Source organism: Accipiter gentilis, chromosome 26, assembly GCF_929443795.1.
Source record: "Accipiter gentilis chromosome 26, bAccGen1.1, whole genome shotgun sequence".
NCBI classification, from domain to species: Eukaryota; Metazoa; Chordata; class Aves; order Accipitriformes; family Accipitridae; genus Astur; species Astur gentilis.
Genome location: NC_064905.1, coordinates 20,137,603 through 20,157,272, shown reverse-complemented (window position 1 = coordinate 20,157,272; position 19,670 = coordinate 20,137,603).

Genomic DNA, 19,670 nt, shown 5'->3' with positions numbered 1-19,670 from the left:
AGCAGTGGCAGTAGGTAAATCCATTGACATGCCCCAAATCAATGGATTTACTACTGCTGGTTATGACTAACACAGCTGAATCAATCTGAGATACTGTATTTGGGAATCAGATGGGATATCTCCATGCAGAGGGTCATACAAATAGCAGCTGCGCTGCCATTTATTCCCGGCTTACTCCCCACTAAAGTCAATGGGAAAATTTCCAGACATCAATACCGAAGTTTAAAACAGGGCCAGCTGGAACTGGGATGAGGCAGTGCACTGGGAAAACCCAACCCAGCCAAATCAAACCCCAGACGAAGAGTTTGTTATTGCCAGTGGGGCATTACAAAGGCTGTCAAAGACAATGAAAATACCAAATTCAAATAGACTGCCTGTTTCCCTATACGCATGAAAATCACTCCAGTTCCATTATTAATGCACTTGGGCTCATTTGTCACAAAAATGAGTTCAAAACCAAGAAAACCTCTAGCATTTTTATGATAATGCTGGTAAATCTGTGGGATGGAAGATTAGACTGCACACTGTGCTTCTTCCCAGAAAATCCCTCCCCACCATTTTAGATTATTTTAAATCAAAATGAGGAGAAAAATGAGCTGTTTAAAGCATCAGTAAACAAACAAAGGCCTCTTACTAGTAGGCCTTTATCCTCAGTTTATGCCACTTTTATATTTTGTTTTATATGAAAATGTAGTGCCTTTAGCCGTCCACCTCCGCTACTGCTGCTTTTAACAGTTTTACCCATTCAGACAATCATTTATTTACTATTTCCATTTTTGTTTTCACTTCGAGATGAACGTATTCTTTTATCAGTTATTTATTTAGGATTTCAGTAAATTGATTTTTCCCTTATATGAGCACTACACAGCTAAAACATTCAAACAGATGAATCCCATTCTGCTCATTTGTTTGATTTTCTCTACCCACTCATCTGAGTTCCCAGATTCTCCCTCTGCACTCGGCAGCTCTTCTGCAGCATCTCCCGGTGCACCAGGGTGTGCGCGGTGCCCCATGCCATGCAATGCCAATGCAGTCGTTTAGGTGCTATTTTAATAGCAGTAAGTTGTAGTAATAGAGGAGGTGGATGAACTTAAGCCTGCACATAACGGTGCCAATATTATGACCCTATCAGCCCTGGGGTGCCCAGGGCATTCAAGCAGCCCCACATAGTCCACGTCCCCAGCAGGATGCCCAGTCCCGGTCTTCCACCTTGGTTTGAACCTACCCCAGAAGCTGAAAGGGATTCTTCCCCAACCCCACAAAGTCTGCTCTTTATCAGCCCACAGGAAAATAACAAAGCGCTATTTTGCAGCCTTTTCCCCTAGCCATTGCAAATGCAAACACATATGTGCTCATCTGTATTTTCATCTCCCCAAGCCTGGCACGTATGCAAGAGATCGTGAGAAGAGAGACTTGCATAGCGTGCTGGAGGGGAAAAAATAAGTGCATTAAGGAAACGGTGTAATAAATCCACACCTGTCAGGGAAAGGTGCCCACAGAAACAAACTGCACATGAGCAGACTGTTTCAGTCAGTCTTTCAAAACTCACCCCAAAGTGATAGAAAATGAGATGGAGATGGGCAAATTACAAAGCAAAAAGTAGAATGCAAACATCCCAACACAGTCCTTTGCCCAAATTCTCCTACCTATTTTCTCTGCAGCCTCAGAAGAGCTTGAGGAAAGGGCTGCTGCTTTCTTTTCCTTTTATCAGCTCCTACATAGGGTCGAGCAGAGAAGTTTCCATAACTCACAGTCTGTATGGGCTCACTGAACACAGCAGAGACCTGATGGAAGCTGTTGGGAGCCCAAGCCAAAGCAATTCTTTTTAAACTTATATTTTATCATCACCAAGTTGAAAACCGAACCTGCATGGCACCGAGCAGAGGTGGCCTTCACCTTGCTCACCTCTCCGCCACGACACAGGGTGTAAATGAATGCCCGTCCCTTGGTCGAAGCACCACGTCCTCCACAGCACTCAGCGCCCAGGAAGCCAACAGCATGTAATGCGCTCGGCAATACCGTTAACTCACTGTAAAAATTCCCTTCGTAATTTTCCCCATTGAAGAGCTTAAGTCTCTTCGTTCTGTTTTAATGGAGTAATTTATCACCCGATTCCTTTTAAAAGTAACTAATATAGATAGATTAGATAGTAAGACATGATACATAAAGAATAATAGTCCATTATTAATAATAAGTTTCCAATATATTATAATTTTGTGTGATTGATTAGAAAGTCCGTTGTTTTACTCTAACATCTTTTTAAAGACTTCTCAATATCAGTTCAAGATTAAAAAGTTAAAGGAAGCTTAATCATCAGTTCTAAATGTAACTTGGAAGAGTATTGGATTCGGGAGCACTTGAAATTGTCATCTGGCTTCTTGAACATCAAAGGGGGAAGCGTTTTATTCACCCCCCCTTTTCAGTATTGCTGCATCCCAGTTGTTTATTCAATGCAAAAGTCCTTCCCAAAGAACAGAAGAACGAATCAGTTTATGAGTTAAACGATTAGGACTGACCCAGCTGCTTGTGAAATTACAATTTCTTCATTACTCTCTAATGAGCAGCATCTCTCCATTCTCCATTAAGTTCAGCGGAGACACACTCTTACAGATGGCCAAAATCTAGTTTAAGGATTGTCATGGTTTAACCCCAGCCAGCAACTCAGCACCACGCAGCCGCTCGCTCACTCCCCCCCTCACCCAGTGGGATGGGGAGAGAATTGGGGGCGGGGGGGACGTAAAACTCGTGGGTTGAGATAAGAACTGTTTAATAGAACAGAAAGGAAGAAACTAATAATGATAGTAATAACAATAATAAAATGACAATAATAATAATAATAATAAAAGAATTGGAATATCCAAAACAAGTGATGCACAATGCAATTGCTCACCACCTGCCAGCTGATGCCCAGTCAGTTCCTGAGCAGCGATCCCCCCCAGGCCAACTCCCCCCAGTTTATATACTGGGCACGACGTCCCATGGTACGGAATACCCCTTTGGCCAGTTTGGGTCAGCTGTCCTGGCTGTGTCCCCTCCCAACTCCTTGTGCCCCTCCAGCCTTCTCGCTGGCTGGGCGGGAGAAGCTGAAAAATCCTTGACTTTAGACTAAACACTACCGAGCAACAACTGAAACCATCAGCGTGTTAGCAACGTTCTTCTCATACCAACCCCAAAACACAACACTCTACCAATTACTAGAAAGAAAACAAACTCCATCCCAGCCAAAACCAGGACACAGATATTTCTAAAGCAATCATTTGATCAGGATTTAAGTAGCATTCCTTCCCCAGCACAAAAAAACTTGTGCACCAGTGAACCAAAGACATGAAGCATGGAAAAAAATTACAAGTTTAGAAAAGAAAAAGCAAAAAAAGGGGGGGGGGGGGGGGGGGGGAACTTGAGTATATTCATTTGCACCAAAATACAGTCACCTTGTCCACAACACAGCTATGGTTCAGAGCCACAGTTTTCCAGGGTCTTAGAGAAAGTTATGTGTTTATTATACCGCAATAAGTCAGTTAACCTCTGTGACATGTCAGCCCAGATATTCAGCACATGCTGCACATCTATGTGAAGAACCTCACAGCAATTTCTGCTTCCAGACACAGAAATTATGAATAAATTCAGCCTCCGTGTAGTTCTAATGACCTTGATTAAACCTGAAGGAAATTGGCTCTCCACTGAAACTAAACATTTATTACAAGAAATACTTTTTAACCTCTATTCTAATTCAGGCACTTCTATATTTCAGCCTGAAAATCATCACCAGTCTCTTTCGTGAATGATAATTCAGTGGGATAACACTGCAAAAACAATCCTGCACCTGGGTGCGATTATCTCTCCAAAAAGAACATTTTCAACCAACAACTTGCAATAAAAATCTAAGCTGTAAATCATAGAGAAGTCAGTAGTTTAAGGTCAGAAACTTTGGATAAATGAGTTTATATGACAAGTAGCAGTAGTCTGACTGCAGACACCTCCTGCCCTCTCCAACATGGGACCCCGTTGCACCAAGCCGCGCATCTCCCAGGCTGCCGAGGGGCCAGGGATGGTCTCCAGACAAAATGTCAACGAGCAAATCACTTGGTTGTCTTCCCTCCTCTGCCAGGGCAAGGAACTGATCTTCCTGAGGGCCTGGTACCTGCACACACGCACCGACACACCACCCAGGGCAATGGCAGAAAATGAGTTCGCGTTTCAAACGATGAAATTAATACACTGGCAATAGAATATGCAATTTCCCTGTTTATTGCCTTTCAAGTCAATCCCATCACCAGAGGTTGTCATTTTAACAACAGGGAGAAAATTAATTTGACAGAATTTTAAAGCGGCCCTGTTAAGTCACAGGGACCTCTCGGCTCCACTGCTGTACCCCAGAAAAGGATGAGCCTTTTCTGTCTTTTTTCATCCCCTTTCTGGCTCCAGGGCCTTTCCCTGGACACTCAGGAAACAGGGACTAAGTGGAGCTGAGGCAAAAAGTAGGCTTTCAGTCAGGAAAACCCAAAGTGCATTAAAAAAAAAAAAAAAAAAAGATGTTTATTGTTCATCCTCATGATAATCTACCAGATTTCTCTTCTGTCAAAGAACAAACAAAAGTGTTGTTTGCAGTCAGCAGAATGTCTCTTTTAGTTCCTCTGATTTAAAAGAAAAATCTATACGCTGACTAACTTTACTCGCAAATCATACTTTTGGAGCCAAAGAGAGAAACACTTTGTTTTGGAAATGTCAAAATGAGATATATCTTATTATAATGAGACATATATTATAAATGATATATTTAATATTTCAATACCCCCCACTTTGGCATTAGTTCGTTATTTCATCCAAGACTAACTTCACTCTGGAACAGCATACCAGAGATCTATACAACCCCTCTGCACATGCAGATCAGCATCACATCACCTCTTTCAATATTAACACCCATTTCAATCAACTCAAAAATGTGCTCGTTAGCAACAAACAAATCCAAACCATTGCTCAGCTGCTACAGAGGCTCCGTGTCCGCCCGCGGTGCCCATCCCGAGCACCCACCGGCAGCTGTTAGAAGAAGGGCACAGCTGGACAAGAGCGCCGTGTCTCAAATCGACGGCTACATAAAGAAGTGCCCTTTCTTTTCTGATGAGGGCACGGATTACATTTCCACCATTATAATCATCAAGGAGAAAAGAAAAAGAGCATTTGGACAACAAACGCCTGCTGAGGAACAGGATGGGCTTAATCAATAGCCAAGCACAAAATTATCTCAGCAGATTTCAGCTCATTTCCATAGAAAATGCAGATTCTGCAAAAACCAAATAAATAAATAAAGCAAGCTTCTCTTTGCCAGCTCGGCGGGGAGAGGGCTCCGGACCACCCGGTCTGCTCCCCCAGCACAGGCAGGATCTGCTCAATAGTGCTCAGGCTCGCAATCTAACATCAAAGCTGCTGTGCAAAAAAAAAAAAAAAAAACCAAACAAAAAAAAAACCACAACCCCAAAAACCCACAACCCACACCACCAAACAAAACAAAAAACAGAGATGAAAGCTTCATTCTGAAGAAAACATCCTGCAACCTTTCTGGCCTGAATTGAGCAGATTACATCTGGGCTTTACTCTGCTCTCAGTCACATGCGTGGCAATTCAGAGCAATTTGGCCAAGTCATTAGCCATATGCTAAGCAGGGCTTCTCCTCCTGCTGCCTTCTTTCAAGTTGTCTTGATAGACACTACTTCAGTCCTGTTTATGACTTTTTTTCCTTTTTCTAATCCACTGTAGCTTCTGTTTTAACGTCATTTCCCCCTACATGCAAGACAATCCTGTTCAACATTTAATGTTATTTCGCTACATCTAAACCAGAAAACAATAAGTGTTTCACAAACTCTGTGTGATGGTTGTTGATAACAAAGATGAGGGAATTTTTCCAGAAACAACCAGCAAATGGAAACGCATTATTCGGGATGGGGAATTTCCTGACCTGACTCCATTCTCTGTACACAAAGCATCGGTAGCCACCACGAGCAGCAGCGATGCCCATCCTTTGCTTGCTGCAGTTGCAAACACCACCCCAGCCCAGCTGCAAGTGTTTGGTCCTGGATCTAACTTCAGTCAGACCTCAGGCTTCTCTTCCTTCCTATCTGGGTCCTATTCAGGGAGCAAAACCCGTATGTATCCACGTTCAGAGCAGAAAACTCCATCCTGAGCAAAACTTGAGGTACAGGGCAGTATTTTTCCTGCTGGTGATCATGTTCAACGTGCATTTGTATCAGCCTATTTCTCTTCATTACAAAAACAATAAAAAACAAACACTGACAGAGCTAAGAGCAGGGGGTTGCAGTTCCCTATCAAAAGTTGAGCTTGGCCATAATGCTATTCATATGAAATCTGATATAAAACCTCCCGGGTGTCATGATGTTCTTTATATTACAGTAAGTTCAATACATTAAGGATGCAGAAAAATCTCATTTGGGACTGCAAAACAGCTGAGAGTCCTTGCAGATTCCCCAGGAGCCAGCAGAACAGCAAATCACAGCAGCTCTCCCAAGCGGTGCAGAAGTAAAATAATCCCACGTACCAGCACCAGCATCCATCTGAGGCAGCACGGAGTGCTTTACAAACTTTAATAAACGTAAACCTTACAAATCTCTCTTGTTTTTCAGATGGTTTATCGTTACCATTCCTCGCAGAGGAGAAGCGAGGCGCAGAGCTCTGGCAGCACAACCAGGGTGAGCGGACACAGACCGGTGCAGAGCTCCTGCGACACCCGCGCTAGCTCCACATCTTTCATCCCTGCAGGGCCAGCAAGATCCCTAACACAGACAGCACATAGTCCAACGATCTCTTTGCAGAGCAGCTTAAGACCACAGCAACAATCCCACCCTGGGACCCTCTTGATTAACACCAGCACAGCAAGCGTGAGGACGCGCAGCCTCTGTTACCGCAAACCTAAACAAAGAAGTGTGCGGAACACCACGTGCAGCTTGTTAATATTTCATTATCTGTACACAGCAGGCTTGTAAATAACTTTCTGCAGCGCACAAGAGCCAGGGCTGCCTCCTCGCTGCCAGCCAGCAGCATCCGACCTTGTCCCCTGCACCCATGTTCCCGAGGAATTGGGGTAAGGACCCCTTCGCTCCGTTATTCATGCTGCGGAGATGCTCAACAGCACTACGCTCACGGTAGCTGTGGTGTTCTGGATTTGTCCATCTCAGCAAGAATTAGGGAGCCCAGGCAAGAGGCTTACTGACAGAACAAAAAAAACAGGACCGGCTGAGCCAAGTGCCTGCCACAAGATTCCTTAAATCACCTGGCTTTTCTGAGGCTTTACATGCCGGTCAAATGCCGGCCATCTCCCCTCCTCATTCCATCCACAAGCAGCAAAGCTGTGTCGGCCTCCTCCTGGGTCTCCCTGTACCAGTGAGCACCAGTGCCTGGCCTCTCGCTGCTGCTGGGGAGGGGGGTTCCCCCTCCAGGGACCCCCAGCGACTGGTAGGGCAGCGCACGGCTGCCAGAAATTCCTTCAGCTAGAACAAGTGTTTCCTTAATTTCTTTGCAACAGACAATACCTCTGGGCAGGAGGAGACCCTGGGAAGGGGCTCACCCAGGGAAGAGCCCCAGTACACCCCAGCAGGGAGGAGTCACCCCATAATGGGCTCAGCACGCAGTGTCGGCACAGACCCCAGCATCCTCCTCCACTGCAGCCCGCTGAGCCAGATAGCTGTTAGATCTGCTTTCAGCTTGGCACAGAGAAGGTAGAACACCTCTCTAAGGAGATGTCATGAAATCCCCGGATGCTGTTATCATTTTGTTTTAGAATACCAGGACAAGATTTATTTCTTATTCCACTCCAGCAGCAAAGGCAGCGCGTGTCTCTTTTGCACGTTCAGCTAGCCTGGGCCCGTCGCACCAGTTATCACCAGTTATACCCCATCAGGAATACGTGCTGTATCAGGAAGTTTGCGTGGCATCGATGTCGCCAATTCACGTGACATAGACTGCATTTGGTACACAGATGGGGAAAGAGGAGGTTTTACTATCAGTCCAGAAGACTCTTGCCTCAAAAGAAAATTCTGCCTGTTTTCCACTGTTTCCATCCTCAGACAGTGCTGAAGAAAGGGATTAGCCATTCATGAAGGACTCGAAGGCCAATGAAACCTGGCTCTCTCAGGCAGTGGATGCCACCACCAACCGTTGTCCATTAAGAATGCTTTGCCTCTGTTTGCCAGATATTCAAAGGCAAGGAGAGCTGTCAAAAGCATCCCAGCTGAGCACAACTACCATCATTATCTACAAGGAGACACAGAGGAGGGAGAAAGCTGCTTTGGTTTCTTTGAAGCTTATTTATTCCAGTGGAAATGTTATCAGGAAGGACAAATTTTCGAGCCAGCAAGAGAGGCTCCTTCCCTCCCCTTCCACCGCCCACACTGAGCTCTTCTCTGGACTATAAAATACTAAGACTCAGAGCCAGATCTTAAACCCCAGCATGCCGCAGCCCAAGCAACAGGCAGTCTCTGCCTCAAATTCAACCTGCTCCATTTTTCTGTGTTCCAAAGAGAAAATGACATTAACACCCCAGTGCTCAGGGTCGCTGGGACAGGAGGGCCACGCTGTGAGCGCAGGGCAGGTTCCTATTATTTCATGTTCCTATCAAAGTTTTTGTGCCTGTCAGCATAGACTGAAAACCAGACTGAGAAGTTGAAGCTTTTCCATTTGCTCCAGCATTGCTCTATACATGCACTGAATAAGATGTCTGGGAGGCAGCCTCAGCTTCAAAGGGGATCTGCAATTGAGACCCAGCCTAGGAGGAGTATGGGTGCACCCTATGGGCCAGGGCGAGTCAGGGTGGGTTCAGCACATTTAACTCACAAGGGCCAAAAAAACAACCGCTAACAAGGGATACAACTGCACATCACCCGATTTCTGGTCCATTGCATTGCATGAGCTGCATAAGAAACTGAGATAAGCAGAGAGCTGTGCTATGTGCAAGTCCTTCCCACCACGGCCAGGTCCGAGACAGTCCCCCAGCACCCTTCCAGGAGGATCTGACCGCCCAGCACCCACTGCAGGATACACAACATGTCCTCTCTGCAGGATTCCCATCGCTCCTGCTTCCCTCCCTCAATCTCATCCCAAAGCCATCTTCCCAAAACCCAGTGCTTTACAGCAGCTGCTTTCGAAGGCGCTGCTTAGGTCTTCCCTTCGCTCTGCTTTGCTCTGCCATGAGATGCTTCATCCCAAGCAGAGGCAGCGCAGGGAACGGAGAGGAATTACCCCGCGGACAACGGTGGCTGTGCGGGCTGGGACAGCTGCGGGCAAGGCTGCCGAGGCCAGGGTCTGCCTTCACCAGCTCCCATTTTTTGGGGACTGGAGACAAACAGGAGCAGACAAACAAAAGAAAACAAAGATGCCGTCTGCCCTCTGAGCGTGCAACAGTAATAACACCGATAGGCACTCTCTGCCCAAGAGTTAGCCACCAGAGGTATAATACGCAATCAATGAGCTACTTATTTAACCAGAATAGCTCCATTTGTGAATTATGCTGTATTTCAAGCTTATCGGGATACGTGCTCAGGGGGGTGAAAGCGTTTGCGGTTGCACACCTTGCCGACGTGCCGTACGGGTGACAGTCGCTGCAGTGCAGCCGCTCAGACCGCGGCTCCGTGGCTCGGCCCCGTCGGCCCCCCTGCACAAACCTCCCTTCCTCCAGCGGAGCTCGGTTTTGCATCCCCCAAGTGCTAAAGGCAAGGGGCATTTGCACAACGCCTTGTCAGGCACTGCCGGAACAGCTTCTTTGCTCCCAGATGTTTGCTTACTGCTCAAGGTGAGCTGCTCGCCAAGGCGTCCCCATCGCTCCTCTTCCTCGGAGGAAGCCAGAGTAGAGGAGGATCAAGAGCAGATGTAAAACATCCAGAGAATCCCTGTCAAACCACTGAAGATGCCTCTGCCAGGAGATGTTCACGTGCCAGAAGGAACAGACTTTTCTCATGCAACTCCAAAGTGGAAAGGGGGGAAGTAAAGGCAGAGAGTTTTGTTACGTCCCACTAACCCTGATCCAGGCGGGGCAGCTCAGAGCTGCAGTCTCACCGTGTTTTGTTGTGCATCTCTGCGTACCGACAGGCATTCACGGTGCCGAAGGAAGAGGCCAGCACATGCTGAACGAGGAAAAGCTTCAAGGTAAACAATTGGTGCTAAAAAAGAAGGAAAGGGTGTACTGGCCATGATACCCACGTAGCTGCACGTCCCCTGCCTCCCCATCCTCTCTCTGCTACCCAGTAATTCACTAAGCTTGTGGGGACTACACATTTGTCCAACTCTGCATCTCTCCCAAGGCAGGTCCAGAGTGGTCCGTGGATTCAAGGGTTATTACAGATAAGGGAGGAAACAAGAGAAATTGCATAAACCTCACCTGTTTTAGAAAGCCCTTTAAAAATTGTAGTACCACATACCACACCACAACTCTACCATCATCACGCCCCCAGATTCCTTGAATACTGTGAATTACTATTAAATACTGCAAAACCCACCCCTGGGCTCCTGTGGAGCAGCAGCACGCAGCTAGTAGCACAATCCTGGAATTCACTTACAAAATTCCTACAAGGTTTTGGGCTCTCAGAGAAACAGATTGGATACATGTAAGAACATCCCAGCTATTTCTGAACTGCAGGTTGATTATATCTGATATATTCAGGGTTATAACACATCAGCTAGTCAAACTGACTATGGGAGTGGACGTCTCTTTAGATATTGATTTCCAGCCCCATTTTGTGCAGGTCAATTATGGTGCTGTGGGCACCCCACCAGGGCTGCTTACCCTGCTCTGATGGAATTGTTTTCCTGGAGAAGACCCATGCCTGTAAAACTGAAACTATCTGTAGCAATACATCCACCGTGGACAAATAGAAAAAAGTCACAGGGAAACATGGACAATTCTCACTGTGTTCCGAAATGCAAAAGCTTGTATTTTACCTGTTATTTCAATTAATTTCATTTCAAATTTTTTATCACGCTGAAATACTAGCTTTGTTCACTTATACGTGCTTAATGTATTATAATATGTTTTCAAGTAATTGAAAGAACATATTTTATCATATTAAAACTTCAGAATCATAGGAAGGCAATAATTCCGTCTTATTGAAATAATAAAAAAGTTGTAAATAATTCACATACTTTTCTTTAGTAATTTTCATTCTTCACATAATTTTATCTTTTCATTCCAATTCTAGGTGAAAAGCCTTGAAATGACAGAATTTCCCACCAAAAGAAAATTTTAGGCTCTGACTAGTTCCAGTCCTTTACAGAAAATTCATCCTGTGCTAATTTATACGACAGGAAAATAATAGAAACTGGATGCAAGTCATTATTTACATTTATGAGACTTTTTGGGTGCTCAGTGCAAGTTCAAAGCATCCATTTGTTCAGCAGTTTAACACTGCTGTGGAGCAGGGGGGTGCTGTCAGACTCGCAACACAGGAGGGGATACAAAAAACATCCCTTTTTACCCAATGCTTGTCACCGAAATGGCCTTTATCAAATCATCCACCACTTCCACAGACTGAGCAATGCCCTTAGCAAACGCGGAAAACTCATGAAGGGCCAGGAGTAGAAATCAGAGCTAAACCACAGAAGGACTCCATCCCTAAGTCAGGAACTCATCAAAAATTAATTAGACTGTATGAAAGCAACCCCAATGGCACAAACAGAGCCCTGCACCCACTGGCAGCAACCCCAGGTGGGGAAGGGAGATGCACCCCTCATTTAAACCCAGTCCCAAAAATAGGCAGGACCCTGCTGCCAGCCCAAGCCCCACAGAGACACCAGCTCTCCCCAGTACTCACCAGCTGCCCAGTACTCCGGCACCCAGGAAGGCAAGTCCTGGTGTTGAATACCTGAACATCACTTGGGGTTCTTGTCCAAAATTAATTTGCCTCAATGCTTTAATGCGTGTGTTTTATGAGTCAGCTTGGAGAAATGCTACGTGTTTGTACTTATGTACTTTCCTTTGGCATAAAAAACTCCACTTCTCAGTCACTCGACCATGTCTGCCCTGCTAAAACATTTTGCAGCTGAAATGCCTTTTACTCAGGCTTTTACATTAGTCATTAATGAGGACCTTCTCACATCAGGTGGTTTTGTTAATTTTGGCGTTAAAAACCCACACTTTGCAGTGGGGGAACAACTTCTGCAGCACAAATCAAAGTAGAAGCTTCTGAATTGTACCCTTCTTACTAAAAAAGAGATTTAGAATTAATGATAAAACATGATTCAGACAATCGTTGCTACATTCATTAACAGGATTACAACTCCCAACCCAGTGGTACAAGGCAGCAAAGGGACCCACATGGGAACGGTGGCAGAGAACAGAGCTGAGAAAAAAAAAAAAAAGTATTTCCAACACAGGGAGGATGCAAAGGAAAATTGAGTATTCCTTCTGCACTCTGCATCCTTCTTCTGAAGCATACCTGTTATCTCATGGCCATAGTGTTCCCTGCCACAGACATCACCTCCATCAAGATTTGAGGAGTGACGACCCACCTTGAAAGCCTGGCTATGGAAAGCAGTGCTGCACACTTACTTGCCTTTCTCCCATCCTCAGAATTATAGTCAAAGCCCAGGAAAAAAACATCAAGAGGCTATAAAGCTTTATACAAAATGAATCACCTGAGGGATTTTACATAACATTATCTAGCAAACAGAAGTAAAACTGAGAAATGTCTTTTGTCTGGTCCCATTACCTATTGCAAGGGAATCGATCCTCTGCAGGAACAAGTCAATAAAGGTCCAACTTTGCCAGGACTGGGACAACCAAGACGTCATCCTAGCAGGTCCCAAGGAAAGATCTGCATCAGAAAACCACCACCCCCTCACTTACTGAGCCATTTTAGATTTCTCTCTTTTTTTTTTTTTTTTGCCTTTATCAATAAAGAAGACTCATCTGGAAGCAAGGCACATACCCAGGAACACCCATGACAGGTTAGCTCAGCAGCAAAACAAATAAGCTGTAAAGCGAATGCTTTAATGACCTAATGCATTACTAAGCTTGCTGTGTAATAATGCCGTGTATAAATAACAGACTGCAAAGATCATTAAAGCCAATCAAAAGTATAGATTAGCCCATAAAATCTCTTTAATGTCTCCAATATTCTGATACATGGAAAGAGCAACCCCAGTCAGCAAGTGGATGCAGGCGCTCGGCAGCAACGTTGGGCTTTCAGCATCTCCACCGCTTGTGGTACCAGTACAGATTTTCACACTGCAGTCCTCCGCAAGGAGAGGTGTAACTGCTGATTGCGGCCATATTTCTGCCATAGGCTCCCAAAAAGGCCAGATCCAGCACAGCTGCTCTGCCAGTCCCAGTCTCAGCACCTCCGTCCCATTTTGTGACCCCACCAGCGCAGCCTGGCCCCACCGTGGGGACTTTGCCCACCCCTCCCAGCGTGTTTATGGGGTCACGGACACACCGCTCTTTCCAGCACAGAAGCAAAGGTCTCATGCTAAAGCATCTCGTTAGCAAAATCTTTATCAGCTGGGGGAAAAGCAGCTGCTTCTCATGTTCTCCACAACAGACAGCCAAGGGACTCCACGTTCCTAAACAGCTATTCCTCCTTAACCAACCGAGATCACATATGCTCCGTTTCTGCTCTACAAAGAAGCTCTTCACACTTATCTACCATGTCTGATATTTCTATTTACAATATTTCCTAATTAAATTTTATTTATTTAAGTTTACCTACAGAAATATAATTATATTTTTGCTTTAACTGGATGCATTTACAACACCAACATGGCATTACGCATGCAAGAAAGATAGATGGGAGAACAGGTGAGGAATAACTCGCCTACATCGGTATTTTGCAAATCATCTTCTACATCCACAAAGACTGCTAATATTAACAGATGGCATATCGTTCCTGCTGAAAGACAGACACCAGATCCTGACCTGAAGGGCATGTTTGTGGTCTGACTTCCCATTTCACAGCAGAGCAATCTTTAGAGCCCAGCAAACTGTATTCTGTGCTCATATATTCTCTAGATGAAGAACAGGGTCAACTTGTCTACCATCTTTTAAGAGAGATGTGCTAGCAAGGAGGCTAAAATGAGAATCTTCCGGGAAAAGACTTCACATTTTACCTTGCAGAAGATCAGACAATTTAAGTTGTCTTGTATATGTTAATAAAAGCAGTTCCTTAAGTTGCTGTTTAGTATAAGTAGTGTCTGGTACAGCAAGTAAATTCAGCAATTAATATTAGCCATAACCTTACTGCAACAATTTTTCTTAAAGAATTTTTTTTTTTTTTTAAGAACCACAACTTGTGCTGAAAGCACATTTGCATTTTATTACCCCTAAATGCTTAACTACCATGGCCATTTATTAATCAAGCATTAGTTATCTACTACTGCTACTTTAAACCTCACAATTTATATGCAATTCTCTCTTGCCACTGAGTATTGCTCCTTCTTAAGCAGTAACGTAGGAAGAAAAGGATCAAAATAAGGAAAACAGGTTTAACTCATGGTGTTTTATAAGCCAGTTTATTGTTCCAGCCAAGCTCATTAAATGCTGCATAAAGCTATAAAGTTTATAGGTCTTCTTTAAAAGTGAAATTGGGGGACAAAAAGTTTAGCACGTTCATTTGCCCACTCTTCCAAATTGCAAATCTCTGCTGGACCCATCCATTTCAAAGACTTCTTCAAGGCAGCAGAAAATTTTTAATGCTGTCAGGGTATCCTGATCCTAGCACACCTTTAGCACCTAGAGACAAACCACCAAGAGAAAGGAGGTTTTGGGGTCTGGTTTTTTTCTGTTGTTGGGCTTTGTTTGGTTTTGGAGGGACATTTAAGGGGGGGGGGGGGGGGGGGGTTGGTTTGCTGCGTTGTTTGGGGTTTTTTTAAAAAACACTCAGACACTATGTTTACCTTTTTTTATTATTTATTTATTGAACACACCGGTAACTCACTGAGTTTGTAGTTATTGAAGCATGAAGGCTTTTGGACTAATTTGAATTAAAATGAGACATTGTGGATAATATTTGTTTGCTTCCAGGCCTTTACAATGGAGCCTTCTGGAAAAAAAAAAAAAAAGAAAGAAAGAAAGAAAAAAAAATTGCAAAAGAAAATATGAATTGGACTTCAAAGCTGTTAAAACAGATTCTGGCTAGAGGCCTTACCTGGGGTGGCTGCTTTTTCAAATGCAAATATTCAAGACATTTAACTATGGATGAAGCAGACCTCAAGCGCTTTCTATTGCTTCAAACATTCTCTCCCCAAATCCCATTTCCTAAATGCTTGTGCCTTTCAGGTGGTAGCTGCTTTAGCAGCTCCAGCTTGCTTTTCTTGGAGATAAGTGATGCTCAGGCTGGGAGCTGCAGCCCCGCTCCTGAGAACCAGCCCTGTCTGCTCTTCACCTTCACACTTGTGGTGGTCCACAAAGCCCAAGGAGGTAAATCATCTTCCCTGGTCTCCATCCTGCACGCTGTACCAGATGTCAAGTTAATAAATACGGCTTCCAATTAAAACCATGTCAACAGAGCTACATTGCTGGGACTGATAACGCAGGGGTAGAAACCCAGTAAGAGGCAGAATAAGAAATCTTCCAGCTTGGCTGGTTTTAAAGGAAAATAGCGCAGTCTGGAAATCTCAAAGTGCAGCCAAAAGGAGGAAAGCAGAACTGACAGCTAAAAATCAACTCTTGTTCTGTTTTTTCAAGACATCAGCAAAGGTTACAACCTGCTGCACGGCAGCTGTGGACACAGCTGTCATTTCGGATTTGATTTCGTAATACCTGCTTTCGAATTAGGCAGACTTCAAAACTGATTAGGAACAGGCTTTTCTTCTGCAAATGCTTATAACAAGAAATGCTTTCTCACAAGTCATACAGCCTTATAACCCTTTGGCTAGCTCTAAAGATACATCCAAAAAATCCACCCCCACAATCACAGCCTTTTTATCTCTGCAGGTCCTATCCGAGTGCTCAGTAGTCTGAATTTTTCACTGCTATCAATAGTGTTAATAACTAAGACTCGGTAATTTTTCAGAACTCCTTTCAAGCCTTTCAGGAACTTACTTGTATGAAATATTAACAGGAAAAATGTTGTGAAGTACTAATAAATTTGTCTCTCTCCAGCCTCTAACAGAGATGAAGAGCTGTACAGCAATTTTTCAACTTCTCTTTTGGTCCTGCAGGTCTTCGGGATGCAGGTTGGTAGCAGCATCCCGTAAACCAGCAGCCCAATTGCACCGACCCGCTGCAGGCGATAGGAACACCAGCACAGTCCTTCAGCCATCGCACGTCACAGATGTTCTCCATCCCGATACCCAGGAATATCCTAGCTTTGTGCGTAAACAGTCAGCCGCTTCTCAAAGACGAGCAGTCAGGTTGATAAATGTATTTAGCTGCCTAAAGATGCAGAAGAGCACCCAGGGAGAGCTGCCGAAATCCTTTAAGGGACTAACTCCAATTTACTCTCTCATCTGCCTGCATAAGCCCCCCACGAATCCCACACATCTGGCAGCAGAACTGGTCCAAAACCGAGCAAACCAGAACATTTCTGCTTGTGCTAAGTGTTGCCTTTCCACTGCAGGGCACCTTTTTCCAAGGTTAAAAAAGCAGCCGGCAGCTCCATATGCAGGCAATGCACCTTCAGTCATCAGCATGCAATAATAGAGACCATCCATTTTCCATAGACAAGAGCGCAAAGCTAAGGTGTCTGCACGTTTAATTGAGATTATGGTGGGAATTAATTATAAGATTAACAATCCCCTAAAGTGATGTGACAGAGCAATACCCATAACTGCAGTACAGGTTTGATAGGACTATAAGGTCATTAAAAAAGTGCCATTGAAGTACATCTGAATGAAAAGAAAATGACATGTGACACTCCCAGAACCAGACAGTCGTCAAGTATGTTTGTATGGACCAAAAATTTCTCTTATGTTCTAAAACATAAGAGCTATTTCAAAATGTGTACAAAAAAAAGCAGAGTGAGATTAATCCCAGGCAGGCAGAACCAAGGAAAGGGAAGGACTCATCAGGTGCGTGAAGAGCTAATCCTGCAGGAACAGTGACAGAAGCATGTAAAATTAACAAGCCAAATTGCTCATTGTTTGTGTAGGTTGCCTGTTGCAATTCAGCATGAGTTATTACACTGCAAAATTTGAGGGGATAAAAATCCATTACAGCTCTTCCGTACACCTTGCTCCAAGGACTCTTTGTCTAAAAGGAACTATATTTTAGTCTATTTGCCATACGTTTTCAATACAGTCCTTTAATACAACATTGTGTTGAGAATTTCAGCCTGAAAGGAAGGTTTGGTGCATTATTTCTATTGTTAGGTTCTTCAGCTCTTATGCCTACACGGAAGAAACAACGCGGCGAGGGAAGTTAGCCCTTCCATATGAAGTGTTAATAAACTTTTAATAATAAAACGTTTCTCCAGGCATCAAATCCTGCCCCCACTGAGGACACTGGAGTTTTACCATTAACTTCAGTGAAACTGAGACATAGCCCCCAGCTATATATTTCGTATAAATTACATTGCTATTAGACTTGACTCCCAGCAGAAATTACATTCATACAAGCTCCAATCCAATATCACGACCTCCAAAACACTTCCAGATATTTTCTTCTTTCTTCCACTCACATGCACAGGGGTGGGGTTTTTTTCTCTTGAAGTACTATAGCAATTAAGACAAATTATTGAGATTAGTTTTTCTTTTAGGCTTACATCAGAAGTTGCATACAGAGAGTCTATTTTAAAAGCAAATCTTCAATCTTTCCAGACTTGGCACATACAGACACAAGCCCTGGTGCAGTAAGGTGCACGGACACATGAGCCCGGCTGTCCCGTAGCTGCGCTGGAGAGGCCAGATTCAGCCCGGAGCCTCCGTTCTTGGAAGTGGCTGAGCACATCAACTGGCTTGATGTCAAGTGGAGTTGGCTCCTGCTTCAAGAGAAGCGCTAAAAAGCGTGCTTTGTGCATGGAGCTGAAGTCCGTGATAAATGATAGTTCAGTTCTGCCGACATGCCGGGAAGACCAGGTTTCCCCTCCCCAACCTGGTGCCTTGGCTGCACCCCACTCACAGGCACCATGGGGAAGCCAGAGCTCCAGCAAACACCAGTTTTGAGGTCACCTATAAATCAGCACCAACTTCTGCATCATACAAACCACACAAGTTCAGCCATGTTGAATGCAGCAGGACTTGCCCAAGGCAACGGCCATCTACACCGCTAAGACACCATCCAACACACCTCAACTTCAGCACAAGAAGCCTTAGACACCTGGCAACTCCGTTGAAACCAACGGAGCACAGGTTTTGGAAGACCAAGGAGCATGTTTAGCCTCTCCTGACTGAGCTTCAAAGCTGAAAGGCATTTTTAAATATTTTTAATTGGATGGAATGATAGGTCTATCCAACAGAGGAAGACAGGAATCATGACCAGGATCTGCCAGGATTGTTTACCATCTCTGATTCCGCCTGGTGAAGTACCAACCCACCCATTTTGTGGTAGGGAGCAAGCAGTTTGGGGCGAGAGATTTTTTAAATGTGTTTTCCTCAAGAATTGTTACTTGCGGGTGAATCCTAGCTCCCTGGAAAGCATCAGTATCTCCTTTTACCATAAAACAAAACCTCTGGTCTGTTATTCCAAGTTTATACGCAACTGATACTAAGAAGATTCTGGAAAAGAATGAAAATCAGCTACCCAGTAATGCAGAATTCAGCTCTTTGCATATGAAATTAAGTTTTATTTTGCATTTCTAAGCCCCACTTTCCTCAACCTACCTTCTCCCAAAGTCAGCCAAGACCACACTTCAGATACTTGATGAATAACCATTCAACATCAGGGGTAACCCAGGGAAAGAAGGGAGTCAGTGTATCTATATTGCAGGATACTGTAGTTATCCAGAGCAGCTTTAAAGAAGATACCAAGTACTAAAAATGGTGAATTAATCTATGTTAGTCTCCTTGCTTTACCAGCTAGACAGATCATTTAAAGCTATTGTGAGTATCTTTACATTACACTGCAGACAGCAGTAGAGACATTTTCACAATTCATCCTGTAAAGCAGTACATTCTAATTATTATTTGCTTTGTCTTCTGTTTAGGGCTTTACCAGTTAAGTGGTGGAAAATCAAAAGGATATACGCAATAGTTATTCTTTTGTCTTCATTGCTATTAAATTGCTTCTCTAGCTTGTGTCAATGTGTAAGTAATTGTACCAACATTCAAGTATTTATGTGCTTAACTAAAAAGAACATTTAAAAAAAAGAAGCACTAGTTGTTTAGATGCCAGCTAGAGACACTGTGGTCTGCAGACATTTTCCTGTTATTTACAAGCAAAAGGCCACCCCATTTCTTCTGCTTTTCAGACAACCTGCCCCTCTCACCGATTCCCTGCGTTCCCACAGCAGACAGTCCCTCAGCGCTACGATTTCTGGCACCTCGGGGCTTTCCTGTCACTCAACAAATTCACCTTTATTCCGTGTCACGGGCCTGGTTATGCTAACGTGCATGCAAGCAGACTGCAGATGGATCTAGATTATCAGAACAGCCTTTTCCTCCCCCTGCTGTCCCTCTTGCCCCTTGACTCTTGCAGTTGCAACGTCGGCGTTCGGCGGGACCTGCGGACGAGCAGGACGTCTCCTTTGCTGTCACAACGCCTGGGGCGTGCAGAGAGCAGACAAGGAAACAAATCTGCT